The 24,253-nt window shown below is 48.3% G+C and overlaps 2 pseudogenes; both read right to left on the bottom strand.

The window, feature by feature from the left end:
• Positions 1 to 1,760: 1,760 nt before the first annotated feature.
• On the bottom strand, positions 1,761 to 10,934 carry LOC113455947 (annotated as a pseudogene).
• A 4,331-nt stretch (positions 10,935 to 15,265) lies between these two features.
• Positions 15,266 to 24,253, bottom strand: part of LOC101993945 — a 28,604-nt pseudogene continuing 19,616 nt past the window's right edge.

The following is a 24,253-nucleotide window of genomic DNA, read 5'->3' as shown; positions in this document are numbered from 1 at the left end:
AGACAGCTGGGGAACTGGCCTTGTAGACTGAGGAGCCGATTCTCCAGAATGAAGACAGCCATTGTTGGACTACCAGACCATATTATGTGTAAGCAAACTAATAAATGTTTTTTAAATATACGTTCACTCTATCTGTTCTGTTCTTCTAGAGAATCCTGACCAACACAGACAAAAATCCTCCATGGGGCTGGTATTTTTCTCAGCTGTATCATGGAAGTTTGCCCCGAGCCTCTCCCTTCAATCACTGTGAGGGAGGGATGAGTCAGTGCCAGGCATGTGCCAGCTTTCGGCCAGTGGTCTGCCTTTCCAGTACCACCAGGGGGCGCCCTGCTGCAGTCATTTTGTGTGTGTGTGTGTGTGTGTGTGTGTGTGTGTGTGTGTGTGTGTGTGTGTGTGTGTGTATTTAGGGCAGGGCCCTTCCATCTACCTCTCCTGCTCACAACTCAGGTTTTTGGCCCTGATTTTATATCAGGATGGACACTGATTTCACAGGTTCAGAAGGAGACACCTAACCTGTTGATCTTGGGGAACCTTTTAGATTGTCTTCTCTCTGTGTTCTGTGGGACATATATACTTCAGCATCTCAACAAAAACTGTATGTGCACAGGTGTGTGCATCACTATCTGTGTGCAAACTGCACCTGTGCGACCCCTCCATCTGTTTATTCTCAGGGCAGGTGTCTGCCTCGTTGCTCTTCCCACTGTCTGCCTGCCATGTCGATCTCTTAAACATCAGCAGCCAGTAAGCAACCCCCTCCCCCCACACACCACCCAGGCCAGATTTAGGAAGAATCGGGTCTCCTGAGTCCCTTCCTGACCCTTCCTAGGATAAGAATTTCCCCTAATGCCTGCTTTGCATGTCAGGATGCTGTTTATAGACCATCCCTAGGTAAACCTTCAGCCAGGGCACAGATGGGACTGGGGAGGGGGTGGGGAAGTACCTCATAGCCTGCATCAGCCCCAGCAGCGAAGTGCAGCCCTGACCATGGGTTTCCAGGGAACCCTTTCCCTTAAAGAAAGAAGGCAGCAGTTGCCTTCAGGGCTGGGGATGAGGGTGGACAGTAGGGAGCAGCCTGCAGGGATGGGGATAGACAGTGGGGAGCTGCCTGCAGGGGTGGGGTGGGGAATAGACAGTGGGGAGCAGCCTGCAGGGATGGGGGTGGGGGGTAGACAGTGGGCTCTCCATTTTCAGAACTCCTAGAGTCAGCTCAGAAAACTAGATACAACACTAGACTTGAGCATGTGGGCCCTTCTAGCGTCTGGACATTTTCTGGTTTTAGAATGTTCCGGAAATATTACTAATGGACAGAGGGAGTCTTGAGAAGAGAACCCCTTGCTGCAGGGAGGGGGTGGGGTGAGGGTGGGGCAAGGTGAGCTTGCCGGAGCACTTGCCTCAGACCTCAGAAGGCTGTTGCAATTCTTTGTCTTTTCTTGCTCACTGTGGCTAGGTGATCCCGTTTAGAATGTCGTTTTCCTTCCCGACACAGAACTTCACAGTTGATAGATTGGCAATGCAGTCCCAGCACGCTTGCCCCTTAAAATGAGAATCCCATCTACAGCATCAGCCCTCGCAAGGTTTGCCCCATCCTACTTACTCCACAGGTCTCATGGTGATGTCTTGAAACACACGCACTGCATTTGAAGCTATTCCTCTGCTCCAGTCCCCTTGTGTTACATGTGATCTGTACTGTTCCGGCCTCTTAATTCAGTCCTGGCTCCCAGGCATTTCCTATGCTCCTAGCTCTGCCTGAAGTCACGCGCCTATGCCTGCTGCGCACACTCCAGCTGCCCACACTCCAGCTGCCCACACTCCAGCTGCTTATACACCAGCTGTTCACACTCCAGCCCACACTCCAGCAGCCCACACTCCAGCAGCCCACACTCCAGCTGTTCACACCCAGCTGTTCACACTCCAGCTGTTCACACTCCTGCTGCCCACATTCCTGCTGCTTCTACATTCCACGGGGTTTTCTTCTTTCTTCAAGTACTTTGCCCTGGTCACCCCTGTGGGACAATCTAACTGGGACACTGCTTCCTGTTATGTCCCCTAAAGCTGACCTATATCTTATGGTGGTGACTTCCTGTAGCGGTTAAAATCTGTAAGCCCTGACTTTCCACAAGGAAGGCATCCATTAGGCATGTCCACCGTATGGATTTTGTGCCACATGTATCTCAGGATACCTATGGATGCGACACGTGTGTAGATGACATGTTGAAGGGTTGAAGTGTTGGGTAAGCCCTGCCTCGGATCCTCTGAGTAGACTTGATTTCACAAGAAGGAGGATAGTTAGAGCAGATCCTAGTTTCACAGAAGATGAAGAAACACAATCAGGGATGGCAGCTTCAGTCCAGGTCCAAGATTTCAACATAAGAATGTTTGTGTACTGCGATCTCTCTCTCTCTCTCTCCTGCCTTAGCCATTTGTTCTAATTGCTGTGTGGTTCTTCTTGCTGCTTCTGCCAAGCGCCTGACCCATGGCAAGTACTCTGTCGGTGCTGGCTAGTTGACAGACAGTGGGCAGGTGATGCGCTTTTCCTTGGCTCAGAAACAAATATCTTTGCGGAACAGAGGCAAAAGCCAACAACCGTGCATCTCCGTTATATCCTCACTCCTGGAGGCTGAGACATCCTTTCCCCAACAAAAATGCAGAGGCACAGAAACCACTCCAAGTAGCCCAAACTCACACCCAACCAGGGGCAGGCCTCAAACCCAGGTCTGAGCAAGTCTGAAAGCGAAACCTTCCTCTAGCCCTAGAGAGGCTCTCACCCAATCTCCTAGTGCAGGTCACACCCCAAGGAAGAGCGGGAAGATGGGTGAGCTCACAGCCTATCTGTCTACCAGGGAAGTTGTACCTTGTTTCTCCATAGAGAAGATGATCTGCATGTCCAGGGCCTCTCTGCCCCTCTATCTGCTAAGCCTCAGGCTCTGATGGGGACTTCGGGGGACCTTCAGTGCAGAAAAGAATAGACGCCCCCAGCCTGTCCCTGATGATATCTCACCTCTCTGAGGACTTGATAATGAGAGGTTCTTGTCCTTCTCTCTGTCTTGCTACCTATTTTTAAAATGGGGCTTGAGCCGGGCAGTGGTGGCGCACGCCTTTAATCCCAGCACTCGGGAGGCAGAGGCAGGCGGATCTCTGTGAGTTCGAGACCAGCCTGGTCTACAGAGCTAGTTCCAGGACAGGCTCCAAAGCCACAGAGAAACCCTGTCTCGAAAAACCAAAAAAAAAAAAGAAGAAGACTAAATGGGGCTTGAGCAGAGTTTGACAGGAAAGACAATAAGAGCGGCCACTGCGTGTGTGAGCACCTGTGCATTATATGTGTGTAAGTGAGTATAGGTGTCATGTGTGTATATGTGCATAAATAGTGTTGTGTAAATGTGTACATAGTGTGTATATGTACATTTTTTTTTGTGTGTGTGTGTGTACGCATGCATGTTCCAATGAAGGCTGAGCACTATCTAGGTGTGCTCTGGGAGAATGCCCAGTTTTATTATGAACCTGTCTGTCACTGTTGTGTATGCTCAGGAATATGACTGAACAGGGCCAGGTACCCAGAGCTGTCCCAGGGACTTCATCACTGAGACTCATGGCCAATCCAAGGCCAGCTCCAACACTCATCAGCTGTAGATAATCTTGGATAAGCAGCCTCAGTTTCTGTAGTTGCTAGGCAGGGATACTAATGTCATCCCCTTGGGGAGGTTGTGGACTGCTAACAATTGCAAGACGCACTTTAACTGCTCCAAGCAGATGGTATTTTCTTCCTGCTAACAGCAGGCTTTATTAGAGGTATGAGCCCTGGCGCCAAAAGAGAAAATGCCCAGGCTTCCCTGTACCTTCTTTTTATCAGGAGAGGAAACGGAGCTCCCCTCACGTCCCCCACTAACCTGGACACTTCAGTCTGGAACTGGAACCAAGACTACCTGTCTAAAACTGGAGCAGCCAGAGGGGGCGCTCTGGGACTGGGCCAGGGTGCAGCCCCTCTGAGAACGTTCTTTCTGGTGTCCTGGTAATGGAAGGCCCAAGCTTGCTGAAGTCCTGAAGTATTTGAGTGGGAAGGGTTCCCAAGAGGCTTTTCAGAAGAGAACTTGAGGCCCAGAGGCGGAAAGCATTCTCCCAGGAGACACCCAGTCAGCTGAGTTTCACCTTGAACCTGAGACCTCGAAATCCCAGCCCCTCATTCTTTTTATTATCTCATGGCTGCCCCATACTGAGGTGGAAGGCCAAGATGTGTGTGCCCAGTGTCAGTCAAAACCAGAGTTAGTGCCCGCCTCACCCCATTCTGTGGTGGACACGCATGGGATATTAGGAGCACATGCCTTTGGTGAAGGTAACGGGTACAGACATAGTCTTCCCACGCCCCTGAGCCGCCCAGGTTTCCTGTCCTGAGCATTGAAATAATCACGGTAACAGGCGATATAAATCTTTTCCAGAGAACAAAACCAAAAACCACAGTAGAGAGGAAGGCTGCTTGCACGTCCAGACAGGAACACAAGTTCCTGCGGCACAATTCCCTTGGGTGGCAGACAAGGTAGGGAGCACGTGGGTCCTGACGGGTAACCGTGACTCTACAGTTTTCTCAGCCGTCCCGAGAGAGGGCCTGTGATAGCATTCATAGTCTAGAGCCCTTGAAAGAGGATGACGCCCCCACCCCACCCCGACTCTTCCAGAGTGACCACTACCTGAGCTTTTTCACCACTGCCAAGTGTGTGCTGTGACAGCTTGCCACCCAGATAGGTTTCCAAACATGCGGTAAGCAGGCAGACCGAGCAGAGAACCTGAGCCAGCCGCAGACAAAACAATCCCATGTCATAAACCAGTTTGGGTAAACACGGAAGGGAAGATCCCAGTGAGTTTGGGACAGGAAGAGCCGAAGTTTTGTCCCTTCTTATACAATACACTATAATATCCAGGGTCAAGAGCTTCCCCAGGACGTGCCTTTGGCTATGATGGGGCTTAGCACTTTCCCTTCTTGGGGGTAACCTTTCTCCATGCAAATGTCTGTTCTTGTTGCGTTTGCCATAGAAGCCTCATCTGAGGGTTACCTCTTTTGAGAAACCTTCCCTGATTTCTCTGCCATCAGACAATCCTTGTCTGTCTGGGACATTAGAGCCAAAAACTGGAGGAGGTTGGCCTAGTGTTGAGTCCTGGAGACCAGGTGTGTCTCTGGGTAAATGTCTGGTGACTGTGGACCCTCTTTTTGCCAGTAGGTGACACAGGTTACAGGTGACTCTGGAGATGTCCTGGGGATGAGGGAGAGGTAGCAGTGAGCTCTCTGTCTGAGAAACATGCAAGTAGAGGCCATGGGATCTGCTCACTGAGTTTCAGAAGCACACCTTTTTTCTCATTGGCACCCAAAGGTGGACTGACATCACAAGCTCCCTTCACTGGGCATGGCACAAAGATGCTAGCTCCCTGGCTCCCTGTCTGGTTCTCCCCACCCTCCGAGGACCCAATCAGACCTGCTCAAAGTCCTGCCAAAGGTGGAGTATCCCCTTAGTCACATGACCTCTGTCTGCTGGAAGAGGAGCCCCTCAAAAGAGGGAGTCACCCTTCAGAATTCCAGCGCTCTGGGCTTGGCCAATTTTTCCAGGAAGGTGTGGGAGGGGAGCCGGATTCTGAGTGCAGCAGAGCAGGGGGTCCAGAGAGATGCAGAGAAGACTGGGAAAACCCAGTCCTGGAAGCTCTTTCTCATCAGGCCAGGGCTGTGGAGCAACAGAGTAGGCGTGTCTCGATTCTGTCGGTGCAACCTGGGGCAAATGATTCCACTTCTTGGTAAAATGGCTTACTTCTTTGAACAGGATGCTGTAAGTTCTGGTAAAAATGTAACCCAGGGCCACAGATGGTCATATATTTTCTTTCCATGTTTCCGAGCACATGACAGTTAAGCCCTGCATGTAAACATGATTCCCGTCAGCCCCGTTTTACAGACCGGTAAACTGAAGCACAGGTAGCAGAGAAGAGAAGAGGTTTAAACCCAGGCAGAATGGGCTGGAACCCAGGCTGTGGAAACTTTGAATTGATATGTTGTAGACAGACCAGATAGGACACACGGTGACTGACCCTACGCTGCAACAGTTTCAGGCTCACAGCCTGGAGCCCCGCCTCTCCTATAGCAAGCACATCCTGAGCAACTATCATTTACTTTGTCCCTATCTCAGTCTGGGCCTGCTACTGATCTGTCTTACAATCGGTCTGCAAATAGAAGGAAATGTACCCTTTTTTTTGAAGAAAAAAAAAGTTAAAAATTTCTTCATTTTTTTTTTTTATTCCTGGTTCCACAATTTACAGGGCAATATACCTGACGTAAGGAAAAGAAAAAGAAAAGGTCACAGGAGACAAAAGACCTCAGGAGTGCACACCTGATTGACACTGTATTGCATGAATCAGTGGCTACGCCTTTACCAGCTGTGGCTATGACAGCCCAAGAAGGGATTCCTGTTTAGGCTGCAGTGACGTTTCTGACAGTGGCTCGTCACCCCTTCTGTGGCAGACAGTTCCTCCTGAGACTACTGTGCAGAGTAACCTGCAGCTTTCCTGGAAACTCCTCGCTCTCCCACTAAGAGCTATAATTGTTTCTGCTGTTTCCACTCTGTCTTCTGTTGCCGTATCCACCACAGATCTGTAGCCAGCACCATAGGCACCGCCCCAGCATCTTTGATTGTTGCTGTTTGCTATAATTTCCCTCATCACAGTCCCCTCCACCCACATCTCCCCCTTCATTGTGGCCCCCATAGCCTCTTCCTCCACCACCATATCCACCACCTTGGTGTCCATATCCTGGTCCACTGCCACCATAACCTCCTCTACTGCTGTAACCATGACTACACCAGAGTTGCCACCGTCACCTTCCAATCCATTATAGCCACCGTCCCCACCTCCATAACTACCTCTGCTGCCACCACCTTCACCACCAGAGCTTCCTTTTCCACCAAAGTTTCTTCCATGACCAAAAGGAAAGAAAGAAAACCAAGGGCCCATCTCACTTCACAGTTATGCCCATTGGCACTGTGGTATTCTGAACAACAGTTTTATCGACTGTGTCATGATCTCAGCAGTTACAAAAGCAAGTCAGTCCTCCCTTTCCCACTCTGCCTGACTTCCATAACTACTATAATTTCAATCTTGTCATAGTTTTCAAAGTAGTCCCTCAGATTCTGATCTTCTGTGTCTCCTTTAATACCACTCTAATGGCTGTTCTTCTTTCTTTTTCTTTTTCTTTTTTTTGTTTATTTAATCATTCGTTCATTTATTTTTCCATTGAGTGCTGTTCGTGCTGGCCATATGCTCAGAGGCTTGGGGTCATCCACTGGGTCACTGACAGCTTCCAAAGGCCACATTCCAAAGAAAACCAACTCTCCCCCCAGCAGAAATCAACTGCCAATAGCTGCTGGCCTAGGGATGGAGCCCCTCCCCTCCACGCTGGAATTCTTTTTTTTTTCCCATCAGCCTTGGCTGTCCAGGCTGGCCTCGAACTCACAGAGATCTTACCTCTGCTTCCCAAGGGCTGGGATCAAAGATGTGTGCCACCACCACCTGGCTAGGATGGCTGCTCTTGGCTGTCCACTATATATGACTACATCTGGAATGGAGACACAGCAGTGAGGGATTTTCTGCCTAAGGTAAGAAGACACACACCTTAATCTGGACCTTGAGGAGGGAAGTGTTATCTGGGCCAGTTTCTGCTGGAAGCCTATATAAGGACAAGGAAGAAGAAAGCTTTGCCCTTTCTCTGCTTGCCCTCTCCTTGCTAGCACATCCATCCCTTCACTGGCTTTAGAGCCTACTTCTTCAGAATTCCAGCATAACACTACAGGCCAGCCAAGAAATCCAGCCTCGTGAACTGAGAAACTGCCAGGTTCTTGGACTTTCTCTCCACAGGCAGCCATGGCTGCATTCACTGGACTAGTTTGTAAGTCATTCTAATAAAACCCTCTTTATATACATATTCATTCTGTACAGTCACTCTACAGAACCCTGACTGATACAACCACCACCAAGAATTCTCTTCGCTGTGAAGTGGGTACCAGAAGGCTTTCCAGAATCCTTCCTAGAAATGGCTCCCTTGGTTCTGCCACAGGCCCACCAACCTTGTACGACTGAGCACACATGGCAGCATCCACCTACTTCAACGCAAGCGCAGGTCACAACCATAGCCCCTGGAATGTTTTGATTGGAGTTCCCCCATTACCCCGCAGTCTTTAAGTGTGCCCCATTTCTCAAAATGTTCTCTTAAGTCGGTGGTTCTCAACCTTCTTAACGCTGCGTGTGACCCTTTAGTACAGTTCCTTATGTTGTGATGACCCCCAACCATAAAATTATTTAACTTGCTACTTCATAACCATAATTCTATCCTTATAGTTATGTGCTCTGTCTCTGTCTGTCTGTCTGTCTGTCTGTCTGTCTGTCTGTCTCTCTGTATAGACCAGAGGATAACCAGTTGTTTTCCTTAGATAACATCTACCTTCTTTTCTGGGACGGTCCCCCACTGATCTTTAATCTTAGCAGGCTAGCTAGCTAGCACCAAGGACACACCTGTCCCTTCTTCTCCAGGGCTGGACAACAAGTGAGCCCCACCACCCATGGAGCTTTTCTTTTAGACTTTAATTATTTATTTGCGTGGGTGTTTGGTCTCCACGTATGTCTGTGTACCACCATGTACACGCAGAGCCTGTGGAGGCCAGAATGTGGGCACCGAATCTATATGCTCTGGAGGAGTAGTCAGGGTTTTTAACCAACGAGCCACCTCTCTAGCTGACACCTGGATTTTATTAAAGTAGGTTCTGGGGCTCGAAATCAGGGCCCCATGGTTGAGCAGGAGGTGCTTTATTGAAGATGGATGCTAAAAAGAAATCCTACACTAGCTCAGAATAGAGTATAATAAAGGGTTATTTATTTAGGGATAGACTCACGCATCACAGTCCTCTGCACGAACGGGGAACAGGAACCTTATCCAGTAGCCGGGGAACAGAGAGAGAACGTGTGTTTTACTTGGGCATATATAGTTTAAGAGGCCACGCCCAAGTGGGTCGTTAGCTTAAAGGCTACTGGCTGTGGGATTTCCTACAGCATTTTACCATCTGAGCCACCTACCCATCAGGCCACCTTGTCACCAACATCTGTTACATAAACACCCCATCCCCAGCCTACAGCAGGCAAGCCTGGTTTGTAGCTTTAAGCTAGCTGGAGGGGACTTGGAGGGAACCTGTGACCTGCTCCAGGGCTGAGAAGCCTCAGCCAGGACCTGACCCTGCATGCGTGCCAACACAATGTTACAATATGGGTGGAAAAATCCCCAGGTCTGAGCTGGGATTGAGCAGCGCTTCTGACATGCATTGGCTTGCTGACTTCTCCAGTGCTTCACATTCTGGGGCCAGAAATAAACCCTCCCAGATTCCCTGCCCAGCTCATTGCCGATTTGACCTGCTGGGACCCATCCTTACTCCAAAGCCTGCCCTGGGGAAGCTAGGTCACAGTTTTGTTTCCCCACTTACTGCTTAGTCTATAAGTACCATTATGGGTGAATGGGGCCTTATGGGTGAGTGGGGCAGGCTGTTAGCAGGGGCTCAATCAGTTTTCTGGATGGCCATTAATGGGAGTTTGTTCCTACTAAGGTACCAGCTGCCCGTCTGCAAGGATCCACTCCTGATTGCCCACCCCTGCAGAGACCTTCAGAACCAAGACAATGTAAAAATAGCCTGGTCTTCACATGGCATGTCACAGAGCAGAGAAGGCAGTAATAGGTGGCAGCTTCAACATCTTTTCTGAATAGGGATGAGGCAGGAGGAGAGGGTAGACTAATGGCTTCCAACCTTGCCCCCAGAAATTTTAATTGTGGCATAATTTAGCGAACAAATTGCAAACATTTAAAACAAAAAAAAAGGCCTTTTCATTTTTGTGTTCTGTTTCTACAAAAAAAAATCAAAGGACAGGAAGTGCTTCATGCAGAGACATGCTCATCCTCGTTTAAGAGAGGGCCTTAGGGACAGCCTGACGCTGGCTAGGTGATATTTTACGCATGTGCAATGACTGCCCGAGGATGCTTCTCAGGGCTTGCCAAAGTGAGATGCCACCTCTGAAGTCTTGTCAGCATTGTAAAATTCTGGGCATGGATTGTATCCACAACACAGATTTTATGTTCTGGAGGGTGTGCTGCTGAAGGCTGGCGCGGATGTCTTTAGCCCCAGGATCGCCGTTTGTTTCGGTGCTTTTCTTAATTCTTTGTAGGGGGCCTAAGTGTGCTTTTAAAATGAAGACCATCTATAGGGCTGGGGAGAGGCCTCAGATCTTTAGTAACCACAATAAAGCTGAGTACAACATTGTATGCCTGTAACTTCAATGCTGGGGAAGGGCAGAGAAAGGCGGCTCCCAGGAGGGGAGCCTTTAGCCTCAGTCTAGCTAAAGGTTGGGTTACAGATTCAGTAAGGAGTCTGTCTCGGAAATAAAGTGGGGAACAATAAAGGAAGATACTGACATTGACTTCTGACTGCCACCCAGGCACGCACAGGCCAGTGCACCCCGACCACACACGCACCTAGCACTTTTGCAATAACAAGCTGTACGTTTTCTCCTTGTAAAAAACAAAATAGAGAGTGAATTATAGTTAGTTTGTATAAGAAAGACATCCGACCAGGCCTTGCTTATAGTAGGAGCTGGCAAATTAGCTCACAGTTGTGTTTTTGTTTAACGTGAAATGTAAACTGTTTCTCCCATGATTCTCTGGTTGCCTAACTACCATTCTGCGTAGGTGAATCAGTGGGTTCTGCTAACCTGGGAGGATCCTCAGACGCAACTCTAGGATTCTCAAGCTCCCTACCATGCCACAAAGGCCTGCTTTGATCACATGGTCCAACCTACATCCTTGATTCTGCCATGACAGCCCAACGAAACCCCAGGAGATGGAGGTCCTTCCACTGTGTTCTCATGAGCCGTACCATTTTGGAGTGGCATTTTCACGACAGTGAGCCCTTGGAGCATGCCTCCCCATCACCTTCATTCACGGAGGACCATTCCTCAACTGCCGTGCCTGGATGTGGTCTGAGTCTGTCCCCCAAGAGTTCCAATGTTGGAGACTTGGTCCCCAAGGTGACAGTGTTGGGAGGTGGTGGGAGGTAGCAAGAAACCTTTAAGAGGTAGGACCTGGCAGGAAGGCTTTTAAATCCCTGGAGACATCTGCCCTTGTCATTCTCCATAATGTGATAGACAAGGGGAGGGGCTTCAAGGGTCAACTTTAAGCAACACAAGCTATAAGTGAGCTAAAGAAAACTCCTCTTTTTCTCTCCTGTTTTCCCCTTTGACCATCTCTCTCTTTCCTGCCTCAACCTCCCTAGTGCTGGGATTCCAGATGTATCCCACCACACCTGGCGATAAACCCCCTTTATTTGCAAAGTTACCTGCCTCAGGTTCTTTGTAAGAGTGGCAGAAACTGTATGAGTCCAGAACCACAGCCCATCTCTCTCCTGTATTCCATTTCTCTCCTGTATTCCTCTCTTCTACTGGAGTCTGATGTATTCCCTCCGGGAGAACCTTATTCTTCCTGCAGCTTGGGAATCTCTACAAAGAACAGAGAGAGCCTGAAGCACCCAGTGAGCCCCTACTCCCAGCTTCCAATCTGATGCTGACCTACCCCCTTTCTCTTCTTTCTCTTTGCAATTTCAAAAATGCATTCAGAGCCTGGCAGGAATGCTGCCCTTTCGGTGATTCTCACAGCCCCCCCCCTCTCTCTGTGTGTGTGTGTGTGTGTGTGTGTGTGTGTGGTCAGTTTCCATTCTTTTCTTAGCTGCTGGGGAATTGGGAGATTTGGAACTCATCATAGTCCATGTGTGAGGGGACTTCCTCTCACCATCCCCTAAGCCACCCAGACTCTGGTACCCCAGGGTCATGTACTGAGGACTGACTGGCATGATGGAGTGATGCTATCTGGTACCCCAGGGGCACGTACTGAGTGCAGACTGGCATGATGGACTGATTCTATCTGGTACCCCAGGGGCACGTACTGAGTGCAGACTGGCATGATGGAGTAATGCTATCTGGCATTCAAATCCCAGCCCTGCCACTTGCTTGTGCTGTGTTCAGCTTTCTGAGCCTGTGTTCCCACCTGCGGGGCAAGGAGCTTTACTGTTGGTTTGAGGGGCGTGGATGCTGTGGGGACCTGGCGTATCCATCCCTGTCACTCACCAGTGCTGGCTCCCTTACTTGACTTGGACTTCACAGATGCCATCCCTTTCTCCCTGATCCAAGGGAGGTTCTGGGCAGCCAGAGGCCTAGATGGCTTTACTTCTATTCTCTTAGTCATAGGCCCAAAGGGACCCCGGGAAAGAATTCGCTGGACCACTTGTGAGGAAAGTCTCTGGGCTGGTGATTATCTCTGCCCTGAACACATGTCTAGTGCTTGGGGGGGGGAGTTCTAGGGCCCAGAGGGAGAGAACAGGCAAGGTGCTCCAGGTCTAGGTGACTCTGGGGTTTCTCACTGTGGAGAAGGGCCTAGCATGGGCTCAGAGTTCTGCACTCTCTCCTTTCCCCGAGACTCCAGTAGCCTTACAGGGTTCCTACACCCATACCTGTGCCTGTCTGGGGAGGCCAGGTGTCACAAGAGCCACGTCAGGTTCAAAGGCTGCTTCAGCCACTGTGTCCCCTTTGCAGATTATCCTGTCAGCTGTCACGTGGGGGCACGTCACCTTAGAACAGATTTATCAGAAGGAGTAGCAGAGACAGCTTTGGGGGGGGGCAAGGGTCTCCTGGGGCCAGGATAGGACTTACACATACTTCCACCAGGCAATTTACCTGGCCATTTCCAGCCCACACCATGCCTTTGCCCTATTTAAGCCTAGTCTCTGCTCCATAAGGTACAGGTCTTAAACTTGAAGCCTACACAAAATCTCCCATTGGGCCCTGGTTTCTGTGAGGAGAGGCCTCTGATCTGTGGGAGTTAGAACAGACAGGACTTAACAACTTAGATTCTTTTTAATCTACTAAATTAAAAATAAAAAGAGGAAGGAATACTAGCTTCTCAATTCCAGGGCACAACGTCAGGGAGGCTCACACATGACTCTGTTCTATAAGCTCAACAGTGGTCCTCCTATTAACATAGACCAACAAGGAAAAGAGCCAGCTCTTGGGTTCTTCTTCAATAGCTTTTTGATATCAAAATTTTTTCTTCTTTGCAGTTAGTTTTTCTTGATTTTTTGTGCCATTATTTTCCTCTCTCTGTGTTTCTGGCTCTTATTCTTTATCTGATTTTGTTCTCTGCTTCTGGGGATCAGTGTGTGGGGCAAGTACTCTCCTACAAAGCTACAGTCCTGATCAACTTTTATTTTTTTTTATTTTGAGGTAGGAATGTCCTGGTACGTTGCCCAGACTGGTTGATCTTGAACTTGTAATCCTCCTGCTTCAGGGACTATGAACCTGTGCCACTAAAGCCCAGCTTAGCTATAGCTACCCCAAAAGTGAATTTGAATGAATGAATTTGTTTGTACCCTTGTGGCTTAGTGACCTTCTGACGGTGTGAATTCTCCTCTGATGTGACCTTGACTTTGTCCCCTAAGATTGATAAGGAGTGTTATCATAGAGTCGATCACTTCTCCAATATCTGCAACTCTTGGAATGAGTTTTCGGAGTACTTTCTAGAATTTCCGGGTGGTTTGTGATGTGTAGATTTTATATCAGGTGTGAATTTCCATAGAACAGGCTGACGACACGGCCTGTCAGAGCTTCATACACGAGACATCTATCAGCACCTGTGAGATTTTCTGGCAGGTCTGGCAGAACACACAGTTGGTTTCTGCACATCAACCCATGTGTGTCACGGTGCCATGGCTGTCTTTAGATCACTGACAAACATGAGAATCCCTATCTGTCGATTAATACCAAGAGCAGAGAAATAATGATACTCTCCCAGCTATGATAAAAATTGAGGCTGCAGAGATGGCTTAGCGGTTAAAATGCTTGTCACACATCCATGAAGACCTGAATTCGGATCCTCAAGAGCCGTGAGAGCCGGACACAAAGGCACACATCTGTCATTTCAGAGTGGAAGGCCAACTGGTCCAGCTGAAATGGGGAACTCCAGGTTCGGTGAGAGAACCTGCCTCAAAAACTATGGTGAAGAGCAAAGGGTTGGCCTTCACGCATGCACACATGCGCACGCACACACACACACACACACACACACACACACACACACACACACACGGGTATGTCCTTGTAATGCAAGTGCTGGAGAGGTGGAGACAGGAGGCTCTCTGGGGCTCGCTGGCCAGCCAGTCTACCGATTGGCAAGCTCCAGGTTCAGGAGAACTCTGTCTCAAAACAGAGAGAGTAATGGAAGAAGATGCCCAAGGTTTGACTTCTGCCCTTCAAAGGTGCTTGTATGGTGAGGGTGTCAGAACACACACATGCATACTACACACGTGTGTGATGTAGGTGCACACACAACCACACGTGAGAAGAACAAGACGAAGACCTTTAGCGCCCTCCTCACCCCCTTCCCGCTGCCACATTCCATTTTCAGCTTTGGTTGAAATAACATGAGATTTTCGTCCCCGGCAGGTACAAGCTGTTTATCTTTTCTGAGCAACCATTCCAAACATTTATTAGGCATCACAGTCAAGCTTCAACCAACTTCAGGGCCGTAGTTTGGACTTTAATCGGAAGGCTCTACTGATCACAATAACTTTTCTATAATATTGTCCCTGTTCTTAAATTGTTTAATGGAATGAACTTCCTATTTGACTAGAATTCTTAATGAAGAAGTTTCTCCCCACCCCCAGGAAAACAAATCCCTGCTTGAGATTTGAGTCTGTGTGAGCAGAGGCTGTTTCAAGGACCCCCCAAACATCCGAGTCTACTTTTAATAGAAGTAGTTTCAACCCCTTCTCCTCAGTTCCAGGGCTCAACACAGAGCCAAGCACCACTAAATATATTTCGTTACACAGACTCTGAAGACTCAAAGCTGGTTTGTTCTGCCACCCTCAAGCCTCACCCCCAACCTCATTGCCCTTATGCTGGATACAGGCATAGATAGGTGTGTGATTTCCCCACTCCACATTTTCAGAACTTGTTAGACCTAGTGAGATATAAGTAAACCTAGGCTGCTGGTCTAGAACTCACAAGGTCACCCAGGATGGCCCCATACTTGGGGCAATCCTCCTGCCTCAGCTTTCTGAGTGCTGGGATTTCAGGTGTCAGCCACATGAAGCTTGTCTTCTTGTTTCTTTTTCTTTTTCTTTTTTTTATGGTGAAAAAGTGTATATTTAGAATTACCCTGCTGGGCTCAGTTTAGATGAGTCCAATCTTGTTGGCAACATCCAGAGCATCATAATCAGGAGCCAACCGAACATATGCCTTCTTCTCTCCGTCGGGCCTTATGAGGGTGTTGACTTTGGCCACATCGATGTCATAGAGTTTCTTCACAGCCTGTTTGATCTGGTGCTTGTTGGCCTTGACGTCCACAATGAACACAAGTGTGTTGTCTTCTATCTTCTTCATGGCTGACTCGGTGGTCAGGGGGAATTTGATGATGGCATAGTGGCCAAGCTTGTTCCTCCTGGGCGCACTCTTCCTGGGGTATTTAGGCTGCCTTCATAGCCGCAGGGTCTTGGGCCACCGAAAGGTGGGCGATGTGCGGATCTTCTTTTTGTGGCTGTGGACGCCTTTCAGCACTGCCTTCTTGGCTTTCAAGGCCTTCGCTTTAGCTTCGGCTTTGGGAGGGGCAGGAGCTTCCTTCTTCGCTTTCGGCGCCGTCTTGACGAAAAGCTGTCTTCTTGTTTCTATTCCTGACTGTTTTGCTTCTAAGATTTAAGTTTTTATTCAGATTTCTGCAAAGAGACCTGCATGCCCATGAGAGCTTCAGAGGGTGCAGAGAAAGCACAATGACTCTCAGTCTCTGTCCTGCTATGATCTAGCCCTGCTTTCTCCTCTATGAAGGCCAGCAGGCTGTTGTGGGAATTCGATGCAACAGTAAATTGTACTGGGGTGGCTTGACCCAGTGCACATGGTCTTTTTTGGGCCTGTGACCAGATAAGGACTGAAGTTGAGAGTCGCACTCGCTTTCTTTGGAACGATGTAGGAGCTGGCAGAGCTGTGGCTTCGAGTGCCCCTTGGTCCTTTGGGATTGGGATTATGATGCAGCAGTGGAGAGCTGGTCCCCAGAGGGATGGGCCGAGCAGCTGGGGATGCGATCCAGAGTCCTCCTTCTGTTTTGTAATCATTGTGTGCAGATTTGATATTAATAAGAGGTAAAACAGTCCCCAGGTTTCCTGCATTTCCTGGCTTCCAATGTGGGGCTCGAACCCATGACTCTGAGAATAAGAGTTGCATATTCTATCAACTGAGCTAGCTAGGGACTATTGCTATAAATTAATTTCCCTTCATATTTATTTTGGCTTTTTAGAACCTTTCTTTAGATATAATACTATCTTAAAATTTAAACTTTCTGTTTTGATATTAAGTTTACGTTTTAAGTTTTCCACAGTGAACAATAAATTCCCCTAACAGCCATCTCTGATGTCTCCAAAAAGATGATGGGGCCCCACAACAGCGATTGTACCTGAACATAATGATGCCATTAAGCCAATAAACACCACTCCAAGACTGACTTTGGGCTACAAACTGCTCAGGACAGTTCCAAGGTGGTTAGTTGAGATGGCCCAGCCTCATGCACTACTCTAGCCAAGACTTTAAATAAGCTTTAGCTGTTACTCAGAGACTGGTTGCTAACGATGCAGCTAAACAATTGTTTTAGTTTTTATAGGGTCCTAGAGAGATGCTGTCACCAGCTAGACAGAAGGAAGTAATTCTAAGAACATGACACCCCCTTTCCAAATAGGTGGTGTGAATGATTTTGGTTTTTCTCAGGATTATGGATAATGTTCATCTGTTGGGAGTTGGTAATAAATTGTTGTAGGGTTGGGGTGGAACAATAGAGGTTAGACTTAAGGATCTCATTTGGAATAAAAAAAGGGGGGATAGATATGATAGGATTATAAGATAGATTATTTTATCTACTTGCAAACTAAGAAAGCAGCTATCAGCTTTAGATAATTTGCATTGGTATGGATTCTTGTATGTTGATACAAATTTAAAATTATTTTGTCATACTGTATATATGTTTCTATTTCTGTTTAGGATATTTTGTATATTGATGCAAATTAAGGTTATTCTTGTCATATTGCACTATAAATTTCTACCTCTGGTTAAGAAATTTTTATATATTGTCACAGTTTTAAAGTAATTTTCCTTATACTGTAGATTTATTTATAGATTGTATATTTTTATAATGTGAAGCTTTAGTCTTTAAGCTATTTGGTTAATAAGAATTGCAGGTTAATCGTCATCCATGTTTGTCAAACTTATAGTCATGTTCATTAGGTTTTCTAAGTGTGCAGAGATATATACCACAAAGATAGGTCATCTTCAAACACTCAAAGACCCACAGAATATGGCATTTACATGTTTTAATAACTTAGGATTCTTTTGAGGTGAGATACGACAGCTCCTGGCAGCACTGATCTACTCCTGAGAGGATTATGTGCACTTAAGACTCTTTATGTGGACTTTGTTTTCTTCTTGGCAAAATTGATCTATTGTGCAAAAAAAAACAACTGCTCTTGCCTTGATTGCTGACAGTAAGCATTATGTCCAATCCAGACAAACAGGACACAAGGAAAAGTAACTGCCAAACATTGCTGAGGCAAGATAGGACAGTCCTTCAAAGTTTCCTGCTTCTGAAAATGGTCTGTCAGATATTCTAGGTCTATAAGCCAAAGTTGGAAGCCCCAACATCACAGAAAAATCTTGGGTGACTGTCCAGGCAGCCAGCTGTTCTGTCATCTTCTTGCAATTTTGGAAATCGCTTGTCTGAACTTCCTGCTTACGTGGGTATTATATTTTTCCTCAGGTCTTTGATGGGGTTGAAGACTACATAGTTACAGTTATAATCCTCATGAATCTTAGCTAAGGACATATAAGGTACAAACTTAGAGTCTTTAAGAAAGGGCAACTATTAAAGCAATCTCTATAAAGATTGCCTTTTACCTACAGTCAGGACATCTAAGATATAGTCCTTACTTGATATGGTTCTTTTGTTGTTGGTTTTTTTTTTTTTGGTTTTTCAAGACAGGGTTTCTCTGTAGATAACTTTAGAACCTGTCCTGGAACTCACTCAGTAGACCAGGCTGGCCATGAACTCACAGAGATCTGCTTGCCTCTGCCTCCCTAGTGCTGGGATTAAAGGTGTGTGCCACCACCACCTGGTTTATAGTTTTTATTGTACATAGTTTTATATAAGGATTAGAACCTTCCTTTTTATTTTAGACTAACAGGGGGAAATGTTATGAGAATTCGATCAGACAGCAAATTGTATTGGGGTGGTTTGGTCCTATGGGCGTGGTCTTCTCTGGGTACGTGACTAGGTAAGAACTGAAGGTGAAGATCATGCTTGTTCTTTCTGGAATGGTGTGGGAGCTGGAAGAGCTATGGCTTAGAGTTCCCCTTGGCCATTTGGGAATGAGGTTATGACTCTGAAGCATAGAGCTTGTTCCCTAGTGGGATCATTAGAGCAGCTGGTGACACAATCCAGATTACTCCTTCTGTCTTGTAATTATTGTGCATGGATCCGATATTAATAAAAGGTAACACAATACCCAGGTTTCCCCTTTAGGCTGTCTCTTGGCATCCGATCCCTTCTCTTTTTGGATGCCTGGCTTTCATGGGAGATGCCCATGTCCATGTGTAAGGACACACATAAACACATAGACACTCCCAGGTCCACTGTCCTCACTTCTGCATGCATCAGCTGAGCAACCAATCTGTCTTGTTTGCTTTCTGTTGCTGTGAGAAAGAACCTTCAGTTCTTACCTAGTCACGTACCCAGAGAAGACCACGCCCATAGGACCAAACCACCCCAATACAATTTGCTGTCTGATCGAATTCTCATAACATTTCCCCCTGTTAGTCTAAAATAAAAAGAAAGACCAAAAGCAACCTGGGGAGGGAAGGGTTTATTTGGCTTACATATCCTGGAGCACAGTCCATAGAGGAACACAATTCCAAGGCAGGAACTCAAGGTAGGAACTTGGAGGCAAGAACTGAAACAGGGACCCTGGAGGAAAGCTACCGACTGTCTTGCTCCTCCTGGCTTGCTCAGTTTGCTTTCTTATTATACAACCCAGGACCACTTGCCCAGGGAGGACACCAATCACAGTGGGCTGTCCCTTCCACACCAACTATTAATTAACAAAATGCTCTTGTTAATTAAATAACAAAATGCCTTAACAAAATGGCATGCCTACATGCCAGTCTTTTGGACGCATTTCCTTAATTGGTTCCCTCTTTCCAGATAACTCTGGCTTGAACGAAGATGACAAAAAACTGACTGCTCAGTTTTCCAGGCACTAGAAGAGGAATCCAGGACTTCACCCATACCAGGCAAGTGCTCTGAGGCACATCCCTGACCCTCAGTTTTTTAAAATCAAGATATAAGTGTTTCTTTATGAATACATTGCAGTGACTGATCGCATGCATTCTATAATAATCAAACCAGAGCAATGAACATGCGTCTCTCAGGCTGACATTTTTGGTGCACGGGGATCCTCACACTCAAGTAGCACTAGACAATCCACTGTGTTGAACAGAAGCCACTGCCCGCGGGCTGTGCTTTGGCGGTGTTACAGCCTGTGTCTTCTCCTCACCTTCTTTGTGACCAGCCTCCCAGTGGCACTGCTGTGGGACAGTAGGGCTGTCCCTTCATGCAGCACACTCTCAGGGGGGTTCTGATTTGAGTTTTAAGATAGTTTCTAATTTAATTACTGTTTATATCAGAGAGAGCTAAATTGCTTGCTCTAGGCCATGTGTTAAAGAAAGGAGGGATTCAATTCTAGCTTAGCTTCAGAAGAAGGGAGGAATGAAGAGGAGAGGGGAGAGGATGAGAGGAGAGAAGAGAGGAGGGAAGGGGAGGTATGGGGAGGGTGGGGAGGGGAGGAGAAGGAAGAGGGAGAAGGGTCTCATACTCAGAGGTATCCATCTAACCTGTGCTCTCAGGGGCTTTGCAGGACTCCCCTGAAATAGGGACCATTGTCCCCATCACAGGCAAGCAATCAGAGACTGAGAAAGTCTCCCTCAGTAAGTGACACAGTTGAGATTTGGCCCCCAGGTCTTGTTTGTGTCACCTCACTCTGGCCTCTGACAATGGGGGGTTACGGGATTTCACAGTTTTCTGGCCTCCAGAGTCTCAGAGCCGCCACCTTGGTGATGGAATCAGAGAAAGATGGATTCTTCAGTGTACTCTGGAATGCAGCACTGGGTGCGTGTTTTGGGGTGTAGGCGCCCCAGGAAACCAGGGAAGCTTGCTATTCAACCCCTTTCACAGAGGGCAGATGAAGGACTGTGGACATTCCATCTACAGAGGCCAAGGAGAGCTGATCAGTGTAATCCTCACAACAGTAAATAGAGTCCTGGCTTTGGAGAAGCTGGTTACCTCTGCCTGAGGAGGCAGAGCTAGCCTTATAGCCCTCCTGAGCTGGGCCAGGTCATGGTCCATTCAAGCAACATGCATACTAAGACAGTTGCTTATGAGCTGGGGATTCATGAACCAATGAGCACGTTAGAAGTGGTCACTTGGGGACTCAGGTGTGAGTGGATCTGGATCCCTTTACTGATGACCTTTGACCTTTGTTTGTTTAAGACAGGGTTTCTCCGTGTAGCCGTGGCTATCCTGGAACTTGCTCTGTTGACCAAGTTGACCTCAAACTCTCTGAGATCCTCCTGCCTCTGCTTCCCGAGTATTGGAATTAAAGGCCTGCGCCACCACTACCCAACAGCCTTAGATGCATAGAACACTTAAGGGGAAAATACAAAGGGCTCCCATCTAGCCCCTGCTGTCTCTATAGTTTATCTTTCTCCAGAATGTCACAGGGAGGTGCTCACAGTGTCGCCTTTCCAAACCAGCTCCTTTGACTTAGCAACAGCTATATGCTCTCAGGGCCTTCTCTACGACCTCTGTATATTCATTCATTCGTCCAACCTCTCATGTGCTCAGCAAACAGTAACCATGGGGGGCAGTTCTCAAGCAGAGAACTATATAGCCCATGAGCAGATAGATACAGAGGGGCAGTTCCCATCTTCATTCTGGAATCCCAGGCTTCTTGGCAGGTCTACAGGACTATCCCTTGCACCACGCGGTCCCTTGTTGGCCACAGCTGCACAGCAGAGAGGGGCAGCCCCAATGTCACTCTCAGACACCCTAAAATGTCTGTCTAGCCAGTCACTGCATTAGCAGAGGTCATACGGTCCAGCTATTCTGGGCTTGGTCCCCTTTGCTCGGCGTCTGATGGGTTCCCTGTAGAGCAGTCTTCTCACACTGGCTCAGTTCATCATTCTAGCTTTCCCTTATTTAAAGGTGACAGAGCCTGAATCCCATAGTTATGGGATTCCCTGGGCGATGTACACAAGACATTGGTGAGGTTGTTGTCTCCTTCAGACTCGGTTTCCCCACCGGTGCTGGGGGCCTTGAAGAGCGGGGTTACAGATGCCTTTTTAAATGCACCAAGTGTAATATAGACATTCAGAGTAAAAGTGGCTTGAGTTCCCAGGGTTCCCTGCCAGGCAAGCACATGTGCTTTTCCACTTTTAATATTTTCTCCAGCAAGCGGAGGAAAAGAGCAAACTCTAAGTTCCTGATACTCACAATTGTGTGTGTGTGCCCCATTACCCTCACTGCTGTTGGGGCACAGTAGGGGCATCACAGCAGTAGGGGCATCACAGCAGTTCCCTGACAAGCCCTTCTCGGACACAGAAGAGCCAGAGTTGTGGCTGTAACGGCACCACACCCACACCCAGCCAGAGCTCCTGCTTCCTGTGCACTGCTTGAGAGAGCCACCGGCAGCTTGTGACTCAGGAAGGCACATTCTAACCTGCCTAACCCATGAACATCACCGCGGCCACCCCACACAGGCTACTGACTTCCAGCTCAGCAATGGGAGTCACAAACCACACGTGTAACATGTCCCAGGAGGACCAGATTTCTGTCTCTGCATTAAAAGGAGTCACTAAGTCTTCTCTGGGGCCCTGGCCCTGTAATACAAAACCTTCACCAACAATGTCACCCATGGGACATGGAAGCAGAGCTGGGACTCGAACCCAAGATAACACACCAAGCTTTTTCATGGCCACCACCTTGAAGAAGGACCAGGACGGGAGTGACACAAAGCCTTTGCGGATTAAAGCCGCCACCACTGACACAGATGGGGCACATCAGCGCGTGGAGACAAAGTCTCTTTGCTGTCTTAACCTCGGCTCCAAGGAGCAGTCCAGCCTACCTTACAGACGGAGAAAGCAAGACTCAGACATTACAGAGACTCTCAAGGGACCATCAGTGGCCCAGTGAGTGAAGAGCTATTCTCACGACACCTGTCCCGCAGCTGCCTCGCACTGTGCTGTGGAATTCCTGCTTTAGTCCATAGTGTCCACCTGGAGCCTATAAAACTCAAATCACTGGCCACTCGTGGCGGCTTGGGGTTGGGGGGAGATAAGCTGGAACCGACAGGGAAAATCCTCCTGTCTAAGTAATTGTAACCCTTCCTCCAGCTATTTGTCAGACCTAGGAGAGGAAGAGAGCCTTCCTCCCACTCCTCAGGACCATAGAACCTCCGGGAGCCTGGGACTTGTCCCAGCCTCTGACCAGGACCTCTCTGTGCTGGGACATTTGGGCTCTCTGAGGACTAGCTCCAGCTGGACACTCACCTTTTTTGGAGCAAGCGGTGTCTGTGTTCCAGCGAGTCCCTTGGTCCAGGTCCAGCAACTGCCTGTCTTGTGCGTCCTGACAGTCCTGCTCAGTCTTCTGAGGAGCTGAGCTGGAGTGGCACGGGAGAACAGCTCATCTTTCAAGGGCTGGCCGCTGATGTCATCACTCTCCTGGGCACTCCTCCCTCCAACTCTAGCTCAGCTCAAGCTCCCAGCCCAGCCTGGGGAGCAGCAGCAGCAGCAGCAGCAGCAGCAGCAGCAGCAGCAGCAGCAGCAGCAGCAGCAGCAGCAGCAGCAGCAGCAGCAGCAGCAGCAGCAGCAGCTCCCAGCTGCAATGTCTATGGACCCTCCCAGGTGCAGGGGGGAAATTGGGATGGCCACAGGTAGCCTTCCATTTGTGCAGACTGTTGACAGGGAGCCTGGAGTGGCAAATGTTTTCCCTGCGGCTAGAACGGCTACTGAAGGAGCACGTGAATGCCTGTGTTCAACATAACACTGCTTACCATTACTGGGTCTCCTGAGCTGGTTGTTTTGCTTCTGAGTTTTAGGTGCAAACAGTGGGCATTTCCCTAGAGGGTGTAACTAGAAGGTAACCCATTGGCCAGGGGACTTCTGAAAGTGTTTTGTTCTGTTTTTGCTATGCACACCTCCCAAGGATACTGTGGCAGAAACTGGGATACGTCTCAGAGAAGGGACACACTGCTGGCCGAGTCCTTGGGCCAGATGTGTGTGGGCCCCTGCCAGACACTGATTTCCTCTGAGGAATTTAGAAGAAGTTTCTTCCTCCACCTCCTAGCTCTCTGGTCATGTTCATTCCCTTTGAAGATCTGCTAAAGACCTGCAGTGCTTTCCGGTCCAGATCAGAGGAGTGGAGGGCGCTGGGGAGGTTAGAGACTAGCCAAGAGTGAACCTAAGGCTCTAGGAATCCACACAGAGCCCCAGCTAATGATACCACCCTCCCGAATATCTCTCAGTCAAGCTCATACATTGCGTGGGCGGGGGAGGGTCAAATGTCACCATAGGGATGGGAGGTGGATGGATTGGCCTGAGGACTAGTCCTGGCTTGACTTCAGACTAACTAAAGTTGAGTCAAGGCTCTTCTGACCAGAGTATGCCATTGCCTCATTTGCACCTCTGTCCTGTCTGACCACAGGGAGCTCCCGTGGCCCTGGGTCTCTGGTTCACCTAGGTGAATGAACCTTCTGGCTGGCTAACCCTACATGCATATGCTGTGTGCCTCCCCACTCCTGCAGGGAAGACAACAATCCCCAGCACAGCACTGAAGGGTCACTAGGGAAGGATCCATCCACAAACTTTGTAGATCAGGCAGAGAAGTCAGCTTGGGGACCCACAGGGTTGAGGCTGTATGGTTTGGGGTTAGAGATCTGTCTGTGCGTAGTGAGACCCAGACTCAAAACCAAGAACAAATCCCCCAAAGTCCCACTATCTTGTCTCCATTCTGTAGTCCCAGCTGGATGCTGCTGGGTCTGGAGTGGCTGGCTCAGTTTACATTACAACC

Source organism: Microtus ochrogaster, chromosome 1 (genome assembly GCF_000317375.1).
Source record: "Microtus ochrogaster isolate Prairie Vole_2 chromosome 1, MicOch1.0, whole genome shotgun sequence".
NCBI lineage: Eukaryota > Metazoa > Chordata > Mammalia > Rodentia > Cricetidae > Microtus > Microtus ochrogaster.
The sequence above is the reverse complement of the archived record's forward strand: the minus strand, read 5'-3'. Positions and strand labels throughout refer to the sequence as shown.